The 20,327-nt window shown below is 34.5% G+C and overlaps 18 non-coding genes across 18 annotated transcripts; all 18 read left to right on the plus strand.

Moving 5' to 3' along the window:
- The first annotated feature begins 110 nt into the window (after nt 1–110).
- TRNAS-GCU (transfer RNA serine (anticodon GCU)) lies at nt 111–192 on the plus strand. The gene has a single exon. It is a non-coding gene; the product is annotated as a tRNA-Ser (tRNA).
- Nucleotides 193–959: 767 nt separating this feature from the next.
- On the plus strand, nt 960–1,041 carry TRNAS-GCU (transfer RNA serine (anticodon GCU)). The gene has a single exon. It is a non-coding gene; the product is annotated as a tRNA-Ser (tRNA).
- Nucleotides 1,042–1,790: 749 nt separating this feature from the next.
- TRNAS-GCU (transfer RNA serine (anticodon GCU)) lies at nt 1,791–1,872 on the plus strand. The gene has a single exon. It is a non-coding gene; the product is annotated as a tRNA-Ser (tRNA).
- Nucleotides 1,873–3,429: 1,557 nt separating this feature from the next.
- On the plus strand, nt 3,430–3,511 carry TRNAS-GCU (transfer RNA serine (anticodon GCU)). Its single transcript has one exon. It is a non-coding gene; the product is annotated as a tRNA-Ser (tRNA).
- Nucleotides 3,512–4,277: 766 nt separating this feature from the next.
- TRNAS-GCU (transfer RNA serine (anticodon GCU)) lies at nt 4,278–4,359 on the plus strand. The gene has a single exon. It is a non-coding gene; the product is annotated as a tRNA-Ser (tRNA).
- Nucleotides 4,360–5,126: 767 nt separating this feature from the next.
- TRNAS-GCU (transfer RNA serine (anticodon GCU)) lies at nt 5,127–5,208 on the plus strand. Its single transcript has one exon. It is a non-coding gene; the product is annotated as a tRNA-Ser (tRNA).
- A 767-nt stretch (nt 5,209–5,975) lies between these two features.
- Nucleotides 5,976–6,057, plus strand: TRNAS-GCU (transfer RNA serine (anticodon GCU)). The gene has a single exon. It is a non-coding gene; the product is annotated as a tRNA-Ser (tRNA).
- Nucleotides 6,058–6,824: 767 nt separating this feature from the next.
- Nucleotides 6,825–6,906, plus strand: TRNAS-GCU (transfer RNA serine (anticodon GCU)). Its single transcript has one exon. It is a non-coding gene; the product is annotated as a tRNA-Ser (tRNA).
- A 749-nt stretch (nt 6,907–7,655) lies between these two features.
- TRNAS-GCU (transfer RNA serine (anticodon GCU)) lies at nt 7,656–7,737 on the plus strand. Its single transcript has one exon. It is a non-coding gene; the product is annotated as a tRNA-Ser (tRNA).
- Nucleotides 7,738–9,294: 1,557 nt separating this feature from the next.
- On the plus strand, nt 9,295–9,376 carry TRNAS-GCU (transfer RNA serine (anticodon GCU)). Its single transcript has one exon. It is a non-coding gene; the product is annotated as a tRNA-Ser (tRNA).
- Nucleotides 9,377–10,949: 1,573 nt separating this feature from the next.
- Nucleotides 10,950–11,031, plus strand: TRNAS-GCU (transfer RNA serine (anticodon GCU)). The gene has a single exon. It is a non-coding gene; the product is annotated as a tRNA-Ser (tRNA).
- A 1,557-nt stretch (nt 11,032–12,588) lies between these two features.
- TRNAS-GCU (transfer RNA serine (anticodon GCU)) lies at nt 12,589–12,670 on the plus strand. Its single transcript has one exon. It is a non-coding gene; the product is annotated as a tRNA-Ser (tRNA).
- A 749-nt stretch (nt 12,671–13,419) lies between these two features.
- Nucleotides 13,420–13,501, plus strand: TRNAS-GCU (transfer RNA serine (anticodon GCU)). The gene has a single exon. It is a non-coding gene; the product is annotated as a tRNA-Ser (tRNA).
- A 749-nt stretch (nt 13,502–14,250) lies between these two features.
- Nucleotides 14,251–14,332, plus strand: TRNAS-GCU (transfer RNA serine (anticodon GCU)). The gene has a single exon. It is a non-coding gene; the product is annotated as a tRNA-Ser (tRNA).
- A 767-nt stretch (nt 14,333–15,099) lies between these two features.
- Nucleotides 15,100–15,181, plus strand: TRNAS-GCU (transfer RNA serine (anticodon GCU)). The gene has a single exon. It is a non-coding gene; the product is annotated as a tRNA-Ser (tRNA).
- Nucleotides 15,182–15,930: 749 nt separating this feature from the next.
- TRNAS-GCU (transfer RNA serine (anticodon GCU)) lies at nt 15,931–16,012 on the plus strand. Its single transcript has one exon. It is a non-coding gene; the product is annotated as a tRNA-Ser (tRNA).
- A 1,557-nt stretch (nt 16,013–17,569) lies between these two features.
- TRNAS-GCU (transfer RNA serine (anticodon GCU)) lies at nt 17,570–17,651 on the plus strand. The gene has a single exon. It is a non-coding gene; the product is annotated as a tRNA-Ser (tRNA).
- A 1,573-nt stretch (nt 17,652–19,224) lies between these two features.
- Nucleotides 19,225–19,306, plus strand: TRNAS-GCU (transfer RNA serine (anticodon GCU)). The gene has a single exon. It is a non-coding gene; the product is annotated as a tRNA-Ser (tRNA).
- The last annotated feature ends 1,021 nt before the right edge of the window (nt 19,307–20,327 follow it).

Here is a 20,327-nt window from a genome sequence, read left to right on the forward strand (position 1 = left end):
TACTATCAAGCTGGTGATTGTGAAAATGACACAATCTACAAGAACATAAAGAATTGACTTTGAAGTATAACAAGTGGTGTTGGAAATTTTGCCAGACTGCATACCAGTGAGACGAGGTGGCCTAGTGGTTAAGGCGATGGACTGCTAATCCATTGTGCTCTTCCCGCATGGGTTCAAATTCCATCCTTGTCGTCACAATGCTCTTTAGGTAGAAGAGGCATTTTTACAAATACTGCTTCATAAACCAGCAAGTGAAGCTGACACAAAAATGGCCAAAATAAACAAGTCAAATCAAGAAGTCTACTTTAAAATGGTAAACATGAGCAAGTGTCTTGATATTTGAACATGCATTGTCAATACTACTATCTTGAATTTGTTTGGCAAATGCTTTATTTCCCCATGATGGTGGATTAACTCACAAGTATAGGTTAAAATAATTTATGTTTAGATAATTAAAGTCTATGACATTTCTTGGGCTTTATTAAACTGATATGGGGTGCAGTTAAAAATTTTTACAGTAGAGCCCTTAATATAGGTTAAACCTTATTCCTGCATAATTTTCTTGTTTACATTACAGTGACAGCAAACTCTAAATGGTGATGTTTGTAATATTTGCAGAGATTTGAAATTACTGTAACTCATGTAACATAGTCTGTCACTTCCTTAAAGACAAGCATAGAACACATTTAGTGAAAATTAATACATTACTTTTACAGAGAAGGTCATGTTATTGGCCAGAAGTATTAAAAATCATTTTTGTTTGTGAGGTGGATGATGGTGGATTTGTTCACAAGTATCGGTTAAAATTAAATAAATGTTCCTAAAGCCAAGGATGGTTGAAAGTCGACTTACTATCAAGCTGGCAATTGTGAAAATGACACAATCTACAAGAACATAAAGAATTGACTTTGAAGTATAACCAGTGGTGTTGGAATGTTTGCCAGATCGCATACCAGTGAGATGAGGTGGCCGAGTGGTTAAGGCGAAGGACTGCTAATCCATTGTGCTCTGCACGCATGGGTTCAAATCCCATCCTCGTCGTCACAATGCTTTTTAGGTAGAAGAGGCATTTTTACAAATACTGCTACTGACACACAAATGGCCAAAACAAACAAGTCAAATCAAGAAGTCTACTTTAAGATGGTAAACATGAGCAAGTGTCTTGATATTTGAACATGCAATGTCAATACTACTATCTAGAATTTATTTTGCAAATGCTTTATCCCCCATGATGGTGGATTAGCTCACAAGTATAGGTTAAAATGATTTATGTTTAGATAATTTAAAGTCTATGACATTTCTTGGGCTTTGTTAAACTGATATGGGATGCAGTTAAAACATTTTTACAGCAGAGCCCTTAATATAGGTTAAACCTTATTCCTGCATAATTTTCTTGTTTACATTACAGTGACAGCAAACTCTAAATGGTGATGTTTGTAATATTTGCAGAGATTTGAAATTACTGTGACTCATGTAACATAGTCTGTCACTTCATTAAAGACAAGCATAGAACACATTTAGTGAAAATTAATACATTACTTTTACAGAGAAGGTCATGTTATTGGCCAGAAGTATTAAAAATCATTTTTGTTTGTGAAGTGGATGATGGTGGATTTGTTCACAAGTATCGGTTAAAATTAAATAAATGTTCCTAAAGCCAAGGATGGTTGAAAGTCGACTTACTATCAAGCTGGCGATTGTGAAAATGACACAATCTACAAGAACATAAAGAATTGACTTTGAAGTATAACTAGTGGTGTTGGAATGTTTGCCAGATTGCATACCAGTGAGACGAGGTGGCCGAGTGGTTAAGGCGATGGACTGCTAATCCATTGTGCTCTGCACGCATGGGTTCAAATCCCATCCTCGTCGTCACAATGCTTTTTAGGTAGAAGAGGCATTTTTACAAATACTGCTACTGACACACAAATGGCCAAAATAAACAAGTCAAATCAAGAAGTCTACTTTAAGATGGTAAACATGAGCAAGTGTCTTGATATTTGAACATGCAATGTCAATACTACTATCTAGAATTTATTTTGCAAATGCTTTATCCCCCATGATGGTGGATTAGCTCACAAGTATAGGTTAAAATGATTTATGTTTAGATAATTTAAAGTCTATGACATTTCTTGGGCTTTGTTAAACTGATATGGGATGCAGTTAAAACATTTTTACAGCAGAGCCCTTAATATAGGTTAAACCTTATTCCTGCATAATTTTCTTGTTTACATTACAGTGACAGCAAACTCTAAATGGTGATGTTTGTAATATTTGCAGAGATTTGAAATTACTGTAACTCATGTAACATAGTCTGTCACTTCATTAAAGACAAGCATAGAACACATTTAGTGAAAATTAATACATTACTTTTACAGAGAAGGTCATGTTATTGGCCAGAAGTATTAAAAATCATTTTTGTTTGTGAAGTGGATGATGGTGGATTTGTTCACAAGTATCGGTTAAAATTAAATAAATGTTCCTAAAGCCAAGGATGGTTGAAAGTCGACTTACTATCAAGCTGGCGATTGTGAAAATGACACAATCTACAAGAACATAAAGAATTGACTTTGAAGTATAACTAGTGGTGTTGGAAAGTTTGCCAGATTGCATACCAGTGAGACGAGGTGGCCGAGTGGTTAAGGCGATGGACTGCTAATCCATTGTGCTCATCCTCGTCGTCACAATGCTTTTTAGGTAGAAGAGGCATTTTTACAAATACTGCTACTGACACACAAATGGCCAAAATAAACAAGTCAAATCAAGAAGTCTACTTTAAGATGGTAAACATGAGCAAGTGTCTTGATATTTGAACATGCAATGTCAATACTACTATCTAGAATTTATTTTGCAAATGCTTTATTCCCCATGATGGTGGATTAGCTCACAAGTATAGGTTAAAATGATTTATGTTTAGATAATTAAAGTCTATGACATTTCTTGGGCTTTGTTAAACTGATATGGGATGCAGTTAAAAAATTTTTACAGCAGAGCCCTTAATATAGGTTAAACCTTATTCCTGCATAATTTTCTTGTTTACATTTTAGTGACAGCAAACTCTAAATGGTGATGTTTGTAATATTTGCTGAGATTTGAAATTACTGTAACTCATGTAACATAGTCTGTCACCTCATTAAAGACAAGCATAGAACACATTTAGTGAAAATTAATACATTACTTTTACAGAGAAGGTCATGTTATTGGCCAGAAGTATTAAAAATCATTTTTGTTTGTGAGGTGGATGATGGTGAATTTGTTTACAAGTTTCGGTTAAAATTAAATAAATGTTCCTAAAGCCAAGGATGGTTGAAAGTCGACTTGCTATCAAGCTCGTGATTGTGAAAATGACACAATCTACAAGAACATAAAGAATTGACTTTGAAGTATAACAAGTGGTGTTGGAAAGTTTGCCAAATTGCATACCAGTGAGACGAGGTGGCCGAGTGGTTAAGGCGATGGACTGCTAATCCATTGTGCTCTGCACGCATGGGTTCAAATCCCATCCTCGTCGTCACAATGCTCTTTCGGTAGAAGAGGTATTTTTACAAATACTGCATCATAAACCAGCAAGTGAAGCTGACACAAAAATGGCCAAAATAAACAAGTCAAATCAAGAAGTCTACTTTAAGATGGTAAACATGAGCAAGTGTCTTGATATTTGAACATGCATTGTCAATACTACTATCTTGAATTTGTTTGGCAAATGCTTTATTTCCCCATGATGGTGGATTAACTCACAAGTATAGGTTAAAATAATTTATGTTAGATAATAAAAGTCTATGACATTTCTTGGGCTTTATTAAACTGATATGGGGTGCAGTTAAACTTTTTTACAGCAGAGCCCTTAATATAGGTTAAACCTTATTCCTGCATAATTTTCTTGTTTACATTACAGTGACAGCCAACTCTAAATGGTGATGTTTGTAATATTTGCAGAGATTTGAAATTACTGTAACTCATATAACATAGTCTTTCACTTCATTAAAGACAAGCATAGAACACATTTAGTGAAAATTAATACATTACTTTTACAGAGAAGGTCATGTTATTGGCCAGAAGTATTAAAAATCATTTTTGTTCGTGAAGTGGATGATGGTGGATTTGTTCACAAGTATCGGTTAAAATTTAATAAATGTTCCTAAAGCCAAGGATGGTTGAAAGTCGACTTACTATCAAGCTGGTTATTGTGAAAATGACACAATCTACAAGAACATAAAGAATTGACTTTGAAGTATAACAAGTGGTGTTGGAAATTTTGCCAGACTGCATACCAGTGAGACGAGGTGGCCTAGTGGTGAAGGCGATGGACTGCTAATCCATTGTGCTCTTCCCGCATGGGTTCAAATCCCATCCTTGTCGTCACAATGCTCTTTAGGTAGAAGAGGCATTTTTACAAATACTGCTTCATAAACCAGCAAGTGAAGCTGACACAAAAATGGCCAAAATAAACAAGTCAAATCAAGAAGTCTACTTTAAGATGGTAAACATGAGCAAGTGTCTTGATATTTGAACATGCATTGTCAATACTACTATCTTGAATTTGTTTGGCAAATGCTTTATTTCCCCATGATGGTGGATTAACTCACAAGTATAGGTTAAAATAATTTATGTTTAGATAATTAAAGTCTATGACATTTCTTGGGCTTTATTAAACTGATATGGGGTGCAGTTAAAAATTTTTACAGCAGAGCCCTTAATATAGGTTAAACCTTATTCCTGCATAATTTTCTTGTTTACATTACAGTGACAGCAAACTCTAAATGGTGATGTTTGTAATATTTGCAGAGATTTGAAATTACTGTAACTCATGTAACATAGTCTGTCACTTCCTTAAAGACAAGCATAGAACACATTTAGTGAAAATTAATACATTACTTTTACAGAGAAGGTCATGTTATTGGCCAGAAGTATTAAAAATCATTTTTGTTTGTGAGGTGGATGATGGTGAATTTGTTTACAAGTTTCGGTTAAAATTAAATAAATGTTCCTAAAGCCAAGGATGGTTGAAAGTCGACTTGCTATCAAGCTCGTGATTGTGAAAATGACACAATCTACAAGAACATAAAGAATTGACTTTGAAGTATAACAAGTGGTGTTGGAAAGTTTGCCAAATTGCATACCAGTGAGACAAGGTGGCCGAGTGGTTAAGGCGATGGACTGCTAATCCATTGTGCTCTGCACGCATGGGTTCAAATCCCATCCTCGTCGTCACAATGCTCTTTCGGTAGAAGAGGTATTTTTACAAATACTGCATCATAAACCAGCAAGTGAAGCTGACACAAAAATGGCCAAAATAAACAAGTCAAATCAAGAAGTCTACTTTAAGATGGTAAACATGAGCAAGTGTCTTGATATTTGAACATGCATTGTCAATACTACTATCTTGAATTTGTTTGGCAAATGCTTTATTTCCCCATGATGGTGGATTAACTCACAAGTATAGGTTAAAATAATTTATGTTTAGATAATTAAAGTCTATGACATTTCTTGGGCTTTATTAAACTGATATGGGGTGCAGTTAAAAATTTTTACAGCAGAGCCCTTAATATAGGTTAAACCTTATTCCTGCATAATTTTCTTGTTTACATTACAGTGACAGCAAACTCTAAATGGTGATGTTTGTAATATTTGCAGAGATTTGAAATTACTGTAACTCATGTAACATAGTCTGTCACTTCCTTAAAGACAAGCATAGAACACATTTAGTGAAAATTAATACATTACTTTTACAGAGAAGGTCATGTTATTGGCCAGAAGTATTAAAAATCATTTTTGTTTGTGAGGTGGATGATGGTGGATTTTTTCACAAGTATCGGTTAAAATTAAATAAATGTTCCTAAAGCCAAGGATGGTTGAAAGTCGACTTACTATCAAGCTGGTGATTGTGAAAATGACACAATCTACAAGAACATAAAGAATTGACTTTGAAGTATAACAAGTGGTGTTGGAAATTTTGCCAGACTGCATACCAGTGAGACGAGGTGGCCTAGTGGTTAAGGCAATGGACTGCTAATCCATTGTGCTCTTCCCGCATGGGTTCAAATCCCATCCTTGTCGTCACAATGCTCTTTAGGTAGAAGAGGCATTTTTACAAATACTGCTTCATAAACCAGCAAGTGAAGCTGACACAAAAATGGCCAAAATAAACAAGTCAAATCAAGAAGTCTACTTTAAGATGGTAAACATGAGCAAGTGTCTTGATATTTGAACATGCATTGTCAATACTACTATCTTGAATTTGTTTGGCAAATGCTTTATTTCCCCATGATGGTGGATTAACTCACAAGTATAGGTTAAAATAATTTATGTTTAGATAATTAAAGTCTATGACATTTCTTGGGCTTTATTAAACTGATATGGGGTGCAGTTAAATTTTTTTACAGCAGAGCCCTTAATATAGGTTAAACCTTATTCCTGCATAATTTTCTTGTTTACATTACAGTGACAGCAAACTCTAAATGGTGATGTTTGTAATATTTGCAGAGATTTGAAATTACTGTAACTCATGTAACATAGTCTGTCACTTCATTAAAGACAAGCATAGAACACATTTAGTGAAAATTAATACATTACTTTTACAGAGAAGGTCATGTTATTGGCCAGAAGTATTAAAAATCATTTTTGTTTGTGAAGTGGATGATGGTGGATTTGTTCACAAGTATCGGTTAAAATTAAATAAATGTTCCTAAAGCCAAGGATGGTTTAAAGTCGACTTACTATCAAGCTGGCAATTTTGAAAATGACACAATCTACAAGAACATAAAGAATTGACTTTGAAGTATAACTAGTGGTGTTGGAATGTTTGCCGTATTGCATACCAGTGAGACGAGGTGGCCGAGTGGTTAAGGCGATGGACTGCTAATCCATTGTGCTCTGCACGCATGGGTTCAAATCCCATCCTCGTCGTCACAATGCTTTTTAGGTAGAAGAGGCATTTTTACAAATACTGCTACTGACACACAAATGGCCAAAACAAACAAGTCAAATCAAGAAGTCTACTTTAAGATGGTAAACATGAGCAAGTGTTTTGATATTTGAACATGCAATGTCAATACTACTATCTAGAATTTATTTTGCAAATGCTTTATCCCCCATGATGGTGGATTAGCTCACAAGTATAGGTTTAAATGATTTATGTTTAGATAATTTAAAGTCTATGACATTTCTTGGGCTTTGTTAAACTGATATGGGATGCAGTTAAAACATTTTTACAGCAGAGCCCTTAATATAGGTTAAACCTTATTCCTGCATAATTTTCTTGTTTACATTACAGTGACAGCAAACTCTAAATGGTGATGTTTGTAATATTTGCAGAGATTTGAAATTACTGTAACTCATGTAACATAGTCTGTCACTTCATTAAAGACAAGCATAGAACACATTTAGTGAAAATTAATACATTACTTTTACAGAGAAGGTCATGTTATTTGCCAGAAGTATTAAAAATCATTTTTGTTTGTGAAGTGGATGATGGTGGATTTGTTCACAAGTATCGGTTAAAATTAAATAAATGTTCCTAAAGCCAAGGATGGTTGAAAGTCGACTTACTATCAAGCTGGCGATTGTGAAAATGACACAATCTACAAGAACATAAAGAATTGACTTTGAAGCATAACTAGTGGTGTTAGAATGTTTGCCAGATTGCATACCAGTGAGACGAGGTGGCCGAGTGGTTAAGGCGATGGACTGCTAATCCATTGTGCTCTGCACGCATGGGTTCAAATCCCATCCTCGTCGTCACAATGCTTTTTAGGTAGAAGAGGCATTTTTACAAAAACTGCTACTGACACACAAATGGCCAAAATAAACAAGTCAAATCAAGAAGTCTACTTTAAGATGGTAAACATGAGCAAGTGTTTTGATATTTGAACATGCAATGTCAATACTACTATCTAAAATTTATTTTGCAAATGCTTTATCCCCCATGATGGTGGATTAGCTCACAAGTATAGGTTAAAATGATTTATGTTTAGATAATTTAAAGTCTATGACATTTCTTGGGCTTTGTTAAACTGATATGGGATGCAGTTAAAAAAAAATTACAGCAGAGCCCTTAATATAGGTTAAACCTTATTCCTGCATAATTTTCTTGTTTACATTACAGTGACAGCAAACTCTAAATGGTGATGTTTGTAATATTTGCAGAGATTTGAAATTACTGTAACTCATATAACATAGTCTGTCACTTCATTAAAGACAAGCATAGAACACATTTAGTGAAAATTAATACATTACTTTTACAGAGAAGGTCATGTTATTGGCCAGAAGTATTAAAAATCATTTTTGTTTGTGAGGTGGGTGATGGTGGATTTGTTCACAAGTTTCGGTTAAAATTAAATAAATGTTCCTAAAGCCAAGGATGGTTGAAAGTCGACTTGCTATCAAGCTGGTGATTGTGAAAATGACACAATCTACAAGAACATAAAGAATTGACTTTGAAGTATAACAAGTGGTGTTGGAAAGTTTGCCAGATTGCATACCAGTGAGACGAGGTGGCCGAGTGGTTAAGGCGATGGACTGCTAATCCATTGTGCTCATCCTCGTCGTCACAATGCTTTTTAGGTAGAAGAGGCATTTTTACAAATACTGCTACTGACACACAAATGGCCAAAATAAACAAGTCAAATCAATAAGTCTACTTTAAGATGGTAAACATGAGCAAGTGTCTTGATATTTGAACATGCAATGTCAATACTACTATCTAGAATTTATTTTGCAAATGCTTTATTCCCCATGATGGTGGATTAGCTCACAAGTATAGGTTAAAATGATTTATGTTTAGATAATTAAAGTCTATGACATTTCTTGGGCTTTGTTAAACTGATATGGGATGCAGTTAAAAAAATTTTACAGCAGAGCCCTTAATATAGGTTAAACCTTATTCCTGCATAATTTTCTTGTTTACAATACAGTGACAGCAAACTCTAAATGGTGATGTTTGTAATATTTGCTGAGATTTGAAATTACTGTAACTCATGTAACATAGTCTGTCACTTCATTAAAGACAAGCATAGAACACATTTAGTGAAAATTAATACATTACTTTTACAGAGAAGGTCATGTTATTGGCCAGAAGTATTAAAAATCATTTTTGTTTGTGAGGTGGATGATGGTGAATTTGTTCACAAGTTTCGGTTAAAATTAAATAAATGTTCCTAAAGCCAAGGATGGTTGAAAGTCGACTTGCTATCAAGCTCGTGATTGTGAAAATGACACAATCTACAAGAACATAAAGAATTGACTTTGAAGTATAACAAGTGGTGTTGGAAAGTTTGCCAAATTGCATACCAGTGAGACGAGGTGGCCGAGTGGTTAAGGCGATGGACTGCTAATCCATTGTGCTCTGCACGCTTGGGTTCAAATCCCATCCTCGTCGTCACAATGCTCTTTCGGTAGAAGAGGCATTTTTACAAATACTGCATCATAAACCAGCAAGTGAAGCTGACACAAAAATGGCCAAAATAAACAAGTCAAATCAAGAAGTCTACTTTAAGATGGTAAACATGAGCAAGTGTCTTGATATTTGAACATGCATTGTCAATACTACTATCTTGAATTTGTTTGGCAAATGCTTTATTTCTCCGTGATGGTGGATTAACTCACAAGTATAGGTTAAAATAATTTATGTTTAGATAATTAAAGTCTATGACATTTCTTGGGCTTTATTAAACTGATATGGGGTGCAGTTAAATTTTTTTACAGCAGAGCCCTTAATATAGGTTAAACCTTATTCCTGCATAATTTTCTTGTTTACATTACAGTGACAGCAAACTCTAAATGGTGATGTTTGTAATATTTGCAGAGATTTGAAATTACTGTAACTCATGTAACATAGTCGGTCACTTCATTAAAGACAAGCATAGAACACATTTAGTGAAAATTAATACATTACTTTTACAGAGAAGGTCATGTTATTGGCCAGAAGTATTAAAAATCATTTTTGTTTGTGAGGTGGGTGATGGTGGATTTGTTCACAAGTTTCGGTTAAAATTAAATAAATGTTCCTAAAGCCAAGGATGGTTGAAAGTCGACTTGCTATCAAGCTCGTGATTGTGAAAATGACACAATCTACAAGAACATAAAGAATTGACTTTGAAGTATAACAAGTGGTGTTGGAAAGTTTGCCAGATTGCATACCAGTGAGACGAGGTGGCCGAGTGGTTAAAGCGACGGACTGCTAATCCATTGTGCTCATCATCGTCGTCACAATGCTTTTTAGGTAGAAGAGGCATTTTTACAAATACTGCTACTGACACAAATGGCCAAAATAAACAAGTCAAATCAAGAAGTCTACTTTAAGATGGTAAACATGAGAGAGTGTCTTGATATTTGAACATGCAATGTCAATACTACTATCTAGAATTTATTTTGCAAATGCTGTATTCCCCATGATGGTGGATTAGCTCACAAGTATAGGTTAAAATTATTTATGTTTAGATAATTAAAGTCTATGACATTTCTTGGGCTTTGTTAAACTGATATGGGATGCAATTAAAAATTTTTTACAGCAGAGCCCTTAATATAGGTTAAACCTTATTCCTGCATAATTTTCTTGTTTACATTACAGTGACAGCAAACTCTAAATGGTGATGTTTGTAATATTTGCAGCGATTTGAAATTACTGTAACTCATGTAACATAGTCTGTCACTTCATTAAAGACAAGCATAGAACACATTTAGTGAAAATTAATACATTACTTTTACAGAGAAGGTCATGTTATTGGCCAGAAGTATTAAAAATCATTTTTGTTTGTGAGGTGGGTGATGGTGGATTTGTTCACAAGTTTTGGTTAAAATTAAATAAATGTTCCTAAAGCCAAGGATGGTTGAAAGTCGACTTGCTATCAAGCTCGTGATTGTGAAAATTACACAATCTTCAAGAACATAAATAATTGACTTTGAAGTATAACTAGTGGTGTTGGAATGTTTGCCAGATTGCATACCAGTGAGACGAGGTGGCCGAGTGGTTAAGGCGATGGACTGCTAATCCATTGTGCTCTGCACGCTTGGGTTCAAATCCCATCCTCGTCGTCACAATGCTTTTTAGGTAGAAGAGGCATTTTTACAAATACTGCTACTGACACACAAATGGCCAAAATAAACAAGTCAAATCAAGAAGTCTACTTTAAGATGGTAAACATGAGCAAGTGTCTTGATATTTGAACATGCAATGTCAATACTACTATCTAGAATTTATTTTGCAAATGCTTTATCCCCCATGATGGTGGATTAGCTCACAAGTATAGGTTAAAATGATTTATGTTTAGATAATTTAAAGTCTATGACATTTCTTGGGCTTTGTTAAACTGATATGGGATGCAGTTAAAAAATTTTTACAGCACAGCCCTTAATATAGGTTAAACCTTATTCCTGCATAATTTTCTTGTTTACATTACAGTGACAGCAAACTCTAAATGGTGATGTTTGTAATATTTGCAGAGATTTGAAATTACTGTAACTCATGTAACATAGTCTGTCACTTCATTAAAGACAAGCATAGAACACATTTAGTGAAAATTAATACATTACTTTTACAGAGAAGGTCATGTTATTGGCCAGAAGTATTAAAAATCATTTTTGTTTGTGAGGTGGGTGATGGTGGATTTGTTCACAAGTTTCGGTTAAAATTAAATAAATGTTCCTAAAGCCAAGGATGGTTGAAAGTCGACTTGCTATCAAGCTCGTGATTGTGAAAATGACACAATCTACAAGAACATAAATAATTGACTTTGAAGTATAACAAGTGGTGTTGGAAAGTTTGCCAGATTGCATACCAGTGAGACGAGGTGGCCGAGTGGTTAAGGCGATGGACTGCTAATCCATTGTGCTCATCCTCGTCGTCACAATGCTTTTTAGGTAGAAGAGGCATTTTTACAAATACTGCTACTGACACACAAATGGCCAAAATAAACAAGTCAAATCAAGAAGTCTACTTTAAGATGGTAAACATGAGCAAGTGTCTTGATATTTGAACATGCAATGTCAATACTACTATCTAGAATTTATTTTGCAAATGCTTTATTCCCCATGATGGTGGATTAGCTCACAAGTATAGGTTAAAATGATTTATGTTTAGATAATTAAAGTCTATGACATTTCTTGGGCTTTGTTAAACTGATATGGGATGCAGTTAAAAAATTTTTACAGCAGAGCCCTTAATATAGGTTAAACCTTATTCCTGCATAATTTTCTTGTTTACATTACAGTGACAGCAAACTCTAAATGGTGATGTTTGTAATATTTGCAGAGATTTGAAATTACTGTAACTCATGTAACATAGTCTGTCACTTCCTTAAAGACAAGCATAGAACACATTTAGTGAAAATTAATACATTACTTTTACAGAGAAGGTCATGTTATTGGCCAGAAGTATTAAAAATCATTTTTGTTTGTGAGGTGGGTGATGGTGGATTTGTTCACAAGTTTCGGTTAAAATTAAATAAATGTTCCTAAAGCCAAGGATGGTTGAAAGTCGACTTGCTATCAAGCTCGTGATTGTGAAAATTACACAATCTTCAAGAACATAAATAATTGACTTTGAAGTATAACTAGTGGTGTTGGAATGTTTGCCAGATTGCATACCAGTGAGACGAGGTGGTCGAGTGGTTAAGGCGATGGACTGCTGATCTATTGTGCTCTGCACGCATGGGTTCAAATCCCATCCTCGTCGTCACAATGCTTTTTAGGTAGAAGAGGCATTTTTACAAATACTGCTACTGACACACAAATGGCCAAAATAAACAAGTCAAATCAAGAAGTCTACTTTAAGATGGTAAACATGAGCAAGTGTCTTGATATTTGAACATGCAATGTCAATACTACTATCTAGAATTTATTTTGCAAATGCTTTATCCCCCAGGATGGTGGATTTGCTCACAAGTATAGGTTAAAATGATTTATGTTTAGATAATTTAAAGTCTATGACATTTCTTGGGCTTTGTTAAACTGATATGGGATGCAGTTAAAAAATTTTTACAGCAGAGCCCTTAATATAGGTTAAACCTTATTCCTGCATAATTTTCTTGTTTACATTACAGTGACAGCAAACTCTAAATGGTGATGTTTGTAATATTTGCAGAGATTTGAAATTACTGTAACTCATGTAACATAGTCTGTCACTTCATTAAAGACAAGCATAGAACACATTTAGTGAAAATTAATACATTACTTTTACAGAGAAGGTCATGTTATTGGCCAGAAGTATTAAAAATCATTTTTGTTTGTGAAGTGGATGATGGTGGATTTGTTCACAAGTATCGGTTAAAATTTAATAAATGTTCCTAAAGCCGAGGATGGTTGAAAGACGACTTACTATCAAGCTGGCGATTGTGAAAATGACACAATCTACAAGAACATAAAGAATTGACTTTGAAGTATAACTAGTGGTGTTGGAATGTTTGCCAGAGTGCATACCAGTGAGACGAGGTGGCCGAGTGTTTAAGGCGATGGACTGCTAATCCATTGTGCTCTGCACGCATGGGTTCAAATCCTATCCTCGTCGTCACAATGCTTTTTAGGTAGAAGAGGCATTTTTACAAATACTGCTACTGACACACAAATGGCCAAAATAAACAAGTCAAATCAAGAAGTCTACTTTAAGATGGTAAACATGAGCAAGTGTCTTGATATTTGAACATGCAATGTCAATACTACTATCTAGAATTTATTTTGCAAATGCTTTATCCCCCATGATGGTGGATTAGCTCACAAGTATAGGTTAAAATGATTTATGTTTAGATAATTTAAAGTCTATGACATTTCTTGGGCTTTGTTAAACTGATATGGGATGCAGTTAAAAAAATTTTACAGCAGAGCCCTTAATATAGGTTAAACCTTATTCCTGCATAATTTTCTTGTTTACATAACAGTGACAGCAAACTCTAAATGGTGATGTTTGTAATATTTGCAGCGATTTGAAATTACTGTAACTCATGTAACATAGTCTGTCACTTCATTAAAGACAAGCATAGAGCACATTTAGTGAAAATTAATACATTACTTTTACAGAGAAGGTCATGTTATTGGCCAGAAGTATTAAAAATCATTTTTGTTTGTGAGGTGGATGATGGTGGATTTTTTCACAAGTATCGGTTAAAATTAAATAAATGTTCCTAAAGCCAAGGATGGTTGAAAGTCGACTTACTATCAAGCTGGTGATTGTGAAAATGACACAATCTACAAGAACATAAAGAATTGACTTTGAAGTATAACAAGTGGTGTTGGAAATTTTGCCAGACTGCATACCAGTGAGACGAGGTGGCCTAGTGGTTAAGGCAATGGACTGCTAATCCATTGTGCTCTTCCCGCATGGGTTCAAATCCCATCCTTGTCGTCACAATGCTCTTTAGGTAGAAGAGGCATTTTTACAAATACTGCTTCATAAACCAGCAAGTGAAGCTGACACAAAAATGGCCAAAATAAACAAGTCAAATCAAGAAGTCTACTTTAAGATGGTAAACATGAGCAAGTGTCTTGATATTTGAACATGCATTGTCAATACTACTATCTTGAATTTGTTTGGCAAATGCTTTATTTCCCCATGATGGTGGATTAACTCACAAGTATAGGTTAAAATAATTTATGTTTAGATAATTAAAGTCTATGACATTTCTTGGGCTTTATTAAACTGATATGGGGTGCAGTTAAATTTTTTTACAGCAGAGCCCTTAATATAGGTTAAACCTTATTCCTGCATAATTTTCTTGTTTACATTACAGTGACAGCAAACTCTAAATGGTGATGTTTGTAATATTTGCAGAGATTTGAAATTACTGTAACTCATGTAACATAGTCTGTCACTTCATTAAAGACAAGCATAGAACACATTTAGTGAAAATTAATACATTACTTTTACAGAGAAGGTCATGTTATTGGCCAGAAGTATTAAAAATCATTTTTGTTTGTGAAGTGGATGATGGTGGATTTGTTCACAAGTATCGGTTAAAATTAAATAAATGTTCCTAAAGCCAAGGATGGTTTAAAGTCGACTTACTATCAAGCTGGCAATTTTGAAAATGACACAATCTACAAGAACATAAAGAATTGACTTTGAAGTATAACTAGTGGTGTTGGAATGTTTGCCGTATTGCATACCAGTGAGACGAGGTGGCCGAGTGGTTAAGGCGATGGACTGCTAATCCATTGTGCTCTGCACGCATGGGTTCAAATCCCATCCTCGTCGTCACAATGCTTCTTAGGTAGAAGAGGCATTTTTACAAATACTGCTACTGACACACAAATGGCCAAAACAAACAAGTCAAATCAAGAAGTCTACTTTAAGATGGTAAACATGAGCAAGTGTTTTGATATTTGAACATGCAATGTCAATACTACTATCTAGAATTTATTTTGCAAATGCTTTATCCCCCATGATGGTGGATTAGCTCACAAGTATAGGTTTAAATGATTTATGTTTAGATAATTTAAAGTCTATGACATTTCTTGGGCTTTGTTAAACTGATATGGGATGCAGTTAAAACATTTTTACAGCAGAGCCCTTAATATAGGTTAAACCTTATTCCTGCATAATTTTCTTGTTTACATTACAGTGACAGCAAACTCTAAATGGTGATGTTTGTAATATTTGCAGAGATTTGAAATTACTGTAACTCATGTAACATAGTCTGTCACTTCATTAAAGACAAGCATAGAACACATTTAGTGAAAATTAATACATTACTTTTACAGAGAAGGTCATGTTATTTGCCAGAAGTATTAAAAATCATTTTTGTTTGTGAAGTGGATGATGGTGGATTTGTTCACAAGTATCGGTTAAAATTAAATAAATGTTCCTAAAGCCAAGGATGGTTGAAAGTCGACTTACTATCAAGCTGGCGATTGTGAAAATGACACAATCTACAAGAACATAAAGAATTGACTTTGAAGCATAACTAGTGGTGTTAGAATGTTTGCAAGATTGCATACCAGTGAGACGAGGTGGCCGAGTGGTTAAGGCGATGGACTGCTAATCCATTGTGCTCTGCACGCATGGGTTCAAATCCCATCCTCGTCGTCACAATGCTTTTTAGGTAGAAGAGGCATTTTTACAAAAACTGCTACTGACACACAAATGGCCAAAATAAACAAGTCAAATCAAGAAGTCTACTTTAAGATGGTAAACATGAGCAAGTGTTTTGATATTTGAACATGCAATGTCAATACTACTATCTAAAATTTATTTTGCAAATGCTTTATCCCCCATGATGGTGGATTAGCTCACAAGTATAGGTTAAAATGATTTATGTTTAGATAATTTAAAGTCTATGACATTTCTTGGGCTTTGTTAAACTGATATGGGATGCAGTTAAAAAAAAATTACAGCAGAGCCCTTAATATAGGTTAAACCTTATTCCTGCATAATTTTCTTGTTTACATTACAGTGACAGCAAACTCTAAATGGTGATGTTTGTAATATTTGCAGAGATTTGAAATTACTGTAACTCATATAACATAGTCTGTCACTTCATTAAAGACAAGCATAGAACACATTTAGTGAAAATTAATACATTACTTTTACAGAGAAGGTCATGTTATTGGCCAGAAGTATTAAAAATCATTTTTGTTTGTGAGGTGGGTGATGGTGGATTTGTTCACAAGTTTCGGTTAAAATTAAATAAATGTTCCTAAAGCCAAGGATGGTTGAAAGTCGACTTGCTATCAAGCTGGTGATTGTGAAAATGACACAATCTACAAGAACATAAAGAATTGACTTTGAAGTATAACAAGTGGTGTTGGAAAGTTTGCCAGATTGCATACCAGTGAGACGAGGTGGCCGAGTGGTTAAGGCGATGGACTGCTAATCCATTGTGCTCATCCTCGTCGTCACAATGCTTTTTAGGTAGAAGAGGCATTTTTACAAATACTGCTACTGACACACAAATGGCCAAAATAAACAAGTCAAATCAATAAGTCTACTTTAAGATGGTAAACATGAGCAAGTGTCTTGATATTTGAACATGCAATGTCAATACTACTATCTAGAATTTATTTTGCAAATGCTTTATTCCCCATGATGGTGGATTAGCTCACAAGTATAGGTTAAAATGATTTATGTTTAGATAATTAAAGTCTATGACATTTCTTGGGCTTTGTTAAACTGATATGGGATGCAGTTAAAAAAATTTTACAGCAGAGCCCTTAATATAGGTTAAACCTTATTCCTGCATAATTTTCTTGTTTACAATACAGTGACAGCAAACTCTAAATGGTGATGTTTGTAATATTTGCTGAGATTTGAAATTACTGTAACTCATGTAACATAGTCTGTCACTTCATTAAAGACAAGCATAGAACACATTTAGTGAAAATTAATACATTACTTTTACAGAGAAGGTCATGTTATTGGCCAGAAGTATTAAAAATCATTTTTGTTTGTGAGGTGGATGATGGTGAATTTGTTCACAAGTTTCGGTTAAAATTAAATAAATGTTCCTAAAGCCAAGGATGGTTGAAAGTCGACTTGCTATCAAGCTCGTGATTGTGAAAATGACACAATCTACAAGAACATAAAGAATTGACTTTGAAGTATAACAAGTGGTGTTGGAAAGTTTGCCAAATTGCATACCAGTGAGACGAGGTGGCCGAGTGGTTAAGGCGATGGACTGCTAATCCATTGTGCTCTGCACGCTTGGGTTCAAATCCCATCCTCGTCGTCACAATGCTCTTTCGGTAGAAGAGGCATTTTTACAAATACTGCATCATAAACCAGCAAGTGAAGCTGACACAAAAATGGCCAAAATAAACAAGTCAAATCAAGAAGTCTACTTTAAGATGGTAAACATGAGCAAGTGTCTTGATATTTGAACATGCATTGTCAATACTACTATCTTGAATTTGTTTGGCAAATGCTTTATTTCTCCGTGATGGTGGATTAACTCACAAGTATAGGTTAAAATAATTTATGTTTAGATAATTAAAGTCTATGACATTTCTTGGGCTTTATTAAACTGATATGGGGTGCAGTTAAATTTTTTTACAGCAGAGCCCTTAATATAGGTTAAACCTTATTCCTGCATAATTTTCTTGTTTACATTACAGTGACAGCAAACTCTAAATGGTGATGTTTGTAATATTTGCAGAGATTTGAAATTACTGTAACTCATGTAACATAGTCGGTCACTTCATTAAAGACAAGCATAGAACACATTTAGTGAAAATTAATACATTACTTTTACAGAGAAGGTCATGTTATTGGCCAGAAGTATTAAAAATCATTTTTGTTTGTGAGGTGGGTGATGGTGGATTTGTTCACAAGTTTCGGTTAAAATTAAATAAATGTTCCTAAAGCCAAGGATGGTTGAAAGTCGACTTGCTATCAAGCTCGTGATTGTGAAAATGACACAATCTACAAGAACATAAAGAATTGACTTTGAAGTATAACAAGTGGTGTTGGAAAGTTTGCCAGATTGCATACCAGTGAGACGAGGTGGCCGAGTGGTTAAAGCGACGGACTGCTAATCCATTGTGCTCATCATCGTCGTCACAATGCTTTTTAGGTAGAAGAGGCATTTTTACAAATACTGCTACTGACACAAATGGCCAAAATAAACAAGTCAAATCAAGAAGTCTACTTTAAGATGGTAAACATGAGAGAGTGTCTTGATATTTGAACATGCAATGTCAATACTACTATCTAGAATTTATTTTGCAAATGCTGTATTCCCCATGATGGTGGATTAGCTCACAAGTATAGGTTAAAATTATTTATGTTTAGATAATTAAAGTCTATGACATTTCTTGGGCTTTGTTAAACTGATATGGGATGCAATTAAAAATTTTTTACAGCAGAGCCCTTAATATAGGTTAAACCTTATTCCTGCATAATTTTCTTGTTTACATTACAGTGACAGCAAACTCTAAATGGTGATGTTTGTAATATTTGCAGCGATTTGAAATTACTGTAACTCATGTAACATAGTCTGTCACTTCATTAAAGACAAGCATAGAACACATTTAGTGAAAATTAATACATTACTTTTACAGAGAAGGTCATGTTATTGGCCAGAAGTATTAAAAATCATTTTTGTTTGTGAGGTGGGTGATGGTGGATTTGTTCACAAGTTTTGGTTAAAATTAAATAAATGTTCCTAAAGCCAAGGATGGTTGAAAGTCGACTTGCTATCAAGCTCGTGATTGTGAAAATTATACAATCTTCAAGAACATAAATAATTGACTTTGAAGTATAACTAGTGGTGTTGGAATGTTTGCCAGATTGCATACCAGTGAGACGAGGTGGCCGAGTGGTTAAGGCGATGGACTGCTAATCCATTGTGCTCTGCACGCTTGGGTTCAAATCCCATCCTCGTCGTCACAATGCTTTTTAGGTAGAAGAGGCATTTTTACAAATACTGCTACTGACACACAAATGGCCAAAATAAACAAGTCAAATCAAGAAGTCTACTTTAAGATGGTAAACATGAGCAAGTGTCTTGATATTTGAACATGCAATGTCAATACTACTATCTAGAATTTATTTTGCAAATGCTTTATCCCCCATGATGGTGGATTAGCTCACAAGTATAGGTTAAAATGATTTATGTTTAGATAATTTAAAGTCTATGACATTTCTTGGGCTTTGTTAAACTGATATGGGATGCAGTTAAAAAAATTTTACAGCACAGCCCTTAATATAGGTTAAACCTTATTCCTGCATCATTTTCTTGTTTACATTACAGTGACAGCAAACTCTAAATGGTGATGTTTGTAATATTTGCAGAGATTTGAAATTACTGTAACTCATGTAACATAGTCTGTCACTTCATTAAAGACAAGCATAGAACACATTTAGTGAAAATTAATACATTACTTTTACAGAGAAGGTCATGTTATTGGCCAGAAGTATTAAAAATCATTTTTGTTTGTGAGGTGGGTGATGGTGGATTTGTTCACAAGTTTCGGTTAAAATTAAATAAATGTTCCTAAAGCCAAGGATGGTTGAAAGTCGACTTGCTATCAAGCTCGTGATTGTGAAAATGACACAATCTACAAGAACATAAATAATTGACTTTGAAGTATAACAAGTGGTGTTGGAAAGTTTGCCAGATTGCATACCAGTGAGACGAGGTGGCCGAGTGGTTAAGGCGATGGACTGCTAATCCATTGTGCTCATCCTCGTCGTCACAATGCTTTTTAGGTAGAAGAGGCATTTTTACAAATACTGCTACTGACACACAAATGGCCAAAATAAACAAGTCAAATCAAGAAGTCTACTTTAAGATGGTAAACATGAGCAAGTGTCTTGATATTTGAACATGCAATGTCAATACTACTATCTAGAATTTATTTTGCAAATGCTTTATTCCCCATGATGGTGGATTAGCTCACAAGTA

Source organism: Pseudophryne corroboree, chromosome 11, assembly GCF_028390025.1.
Source record: "Pseudophryne corroboree isolate aPseCor3 chromosome 11, aPseCor3.hap2, whole genome shotgun sequence".
Taxonomy (NCBI): domain Eukaryota; kingdom Metazoa; phylum Chordata; class Amphibia; order Anura; family Myobatrachidae; genus Pseudophryne; species Pseudophryne corroboree.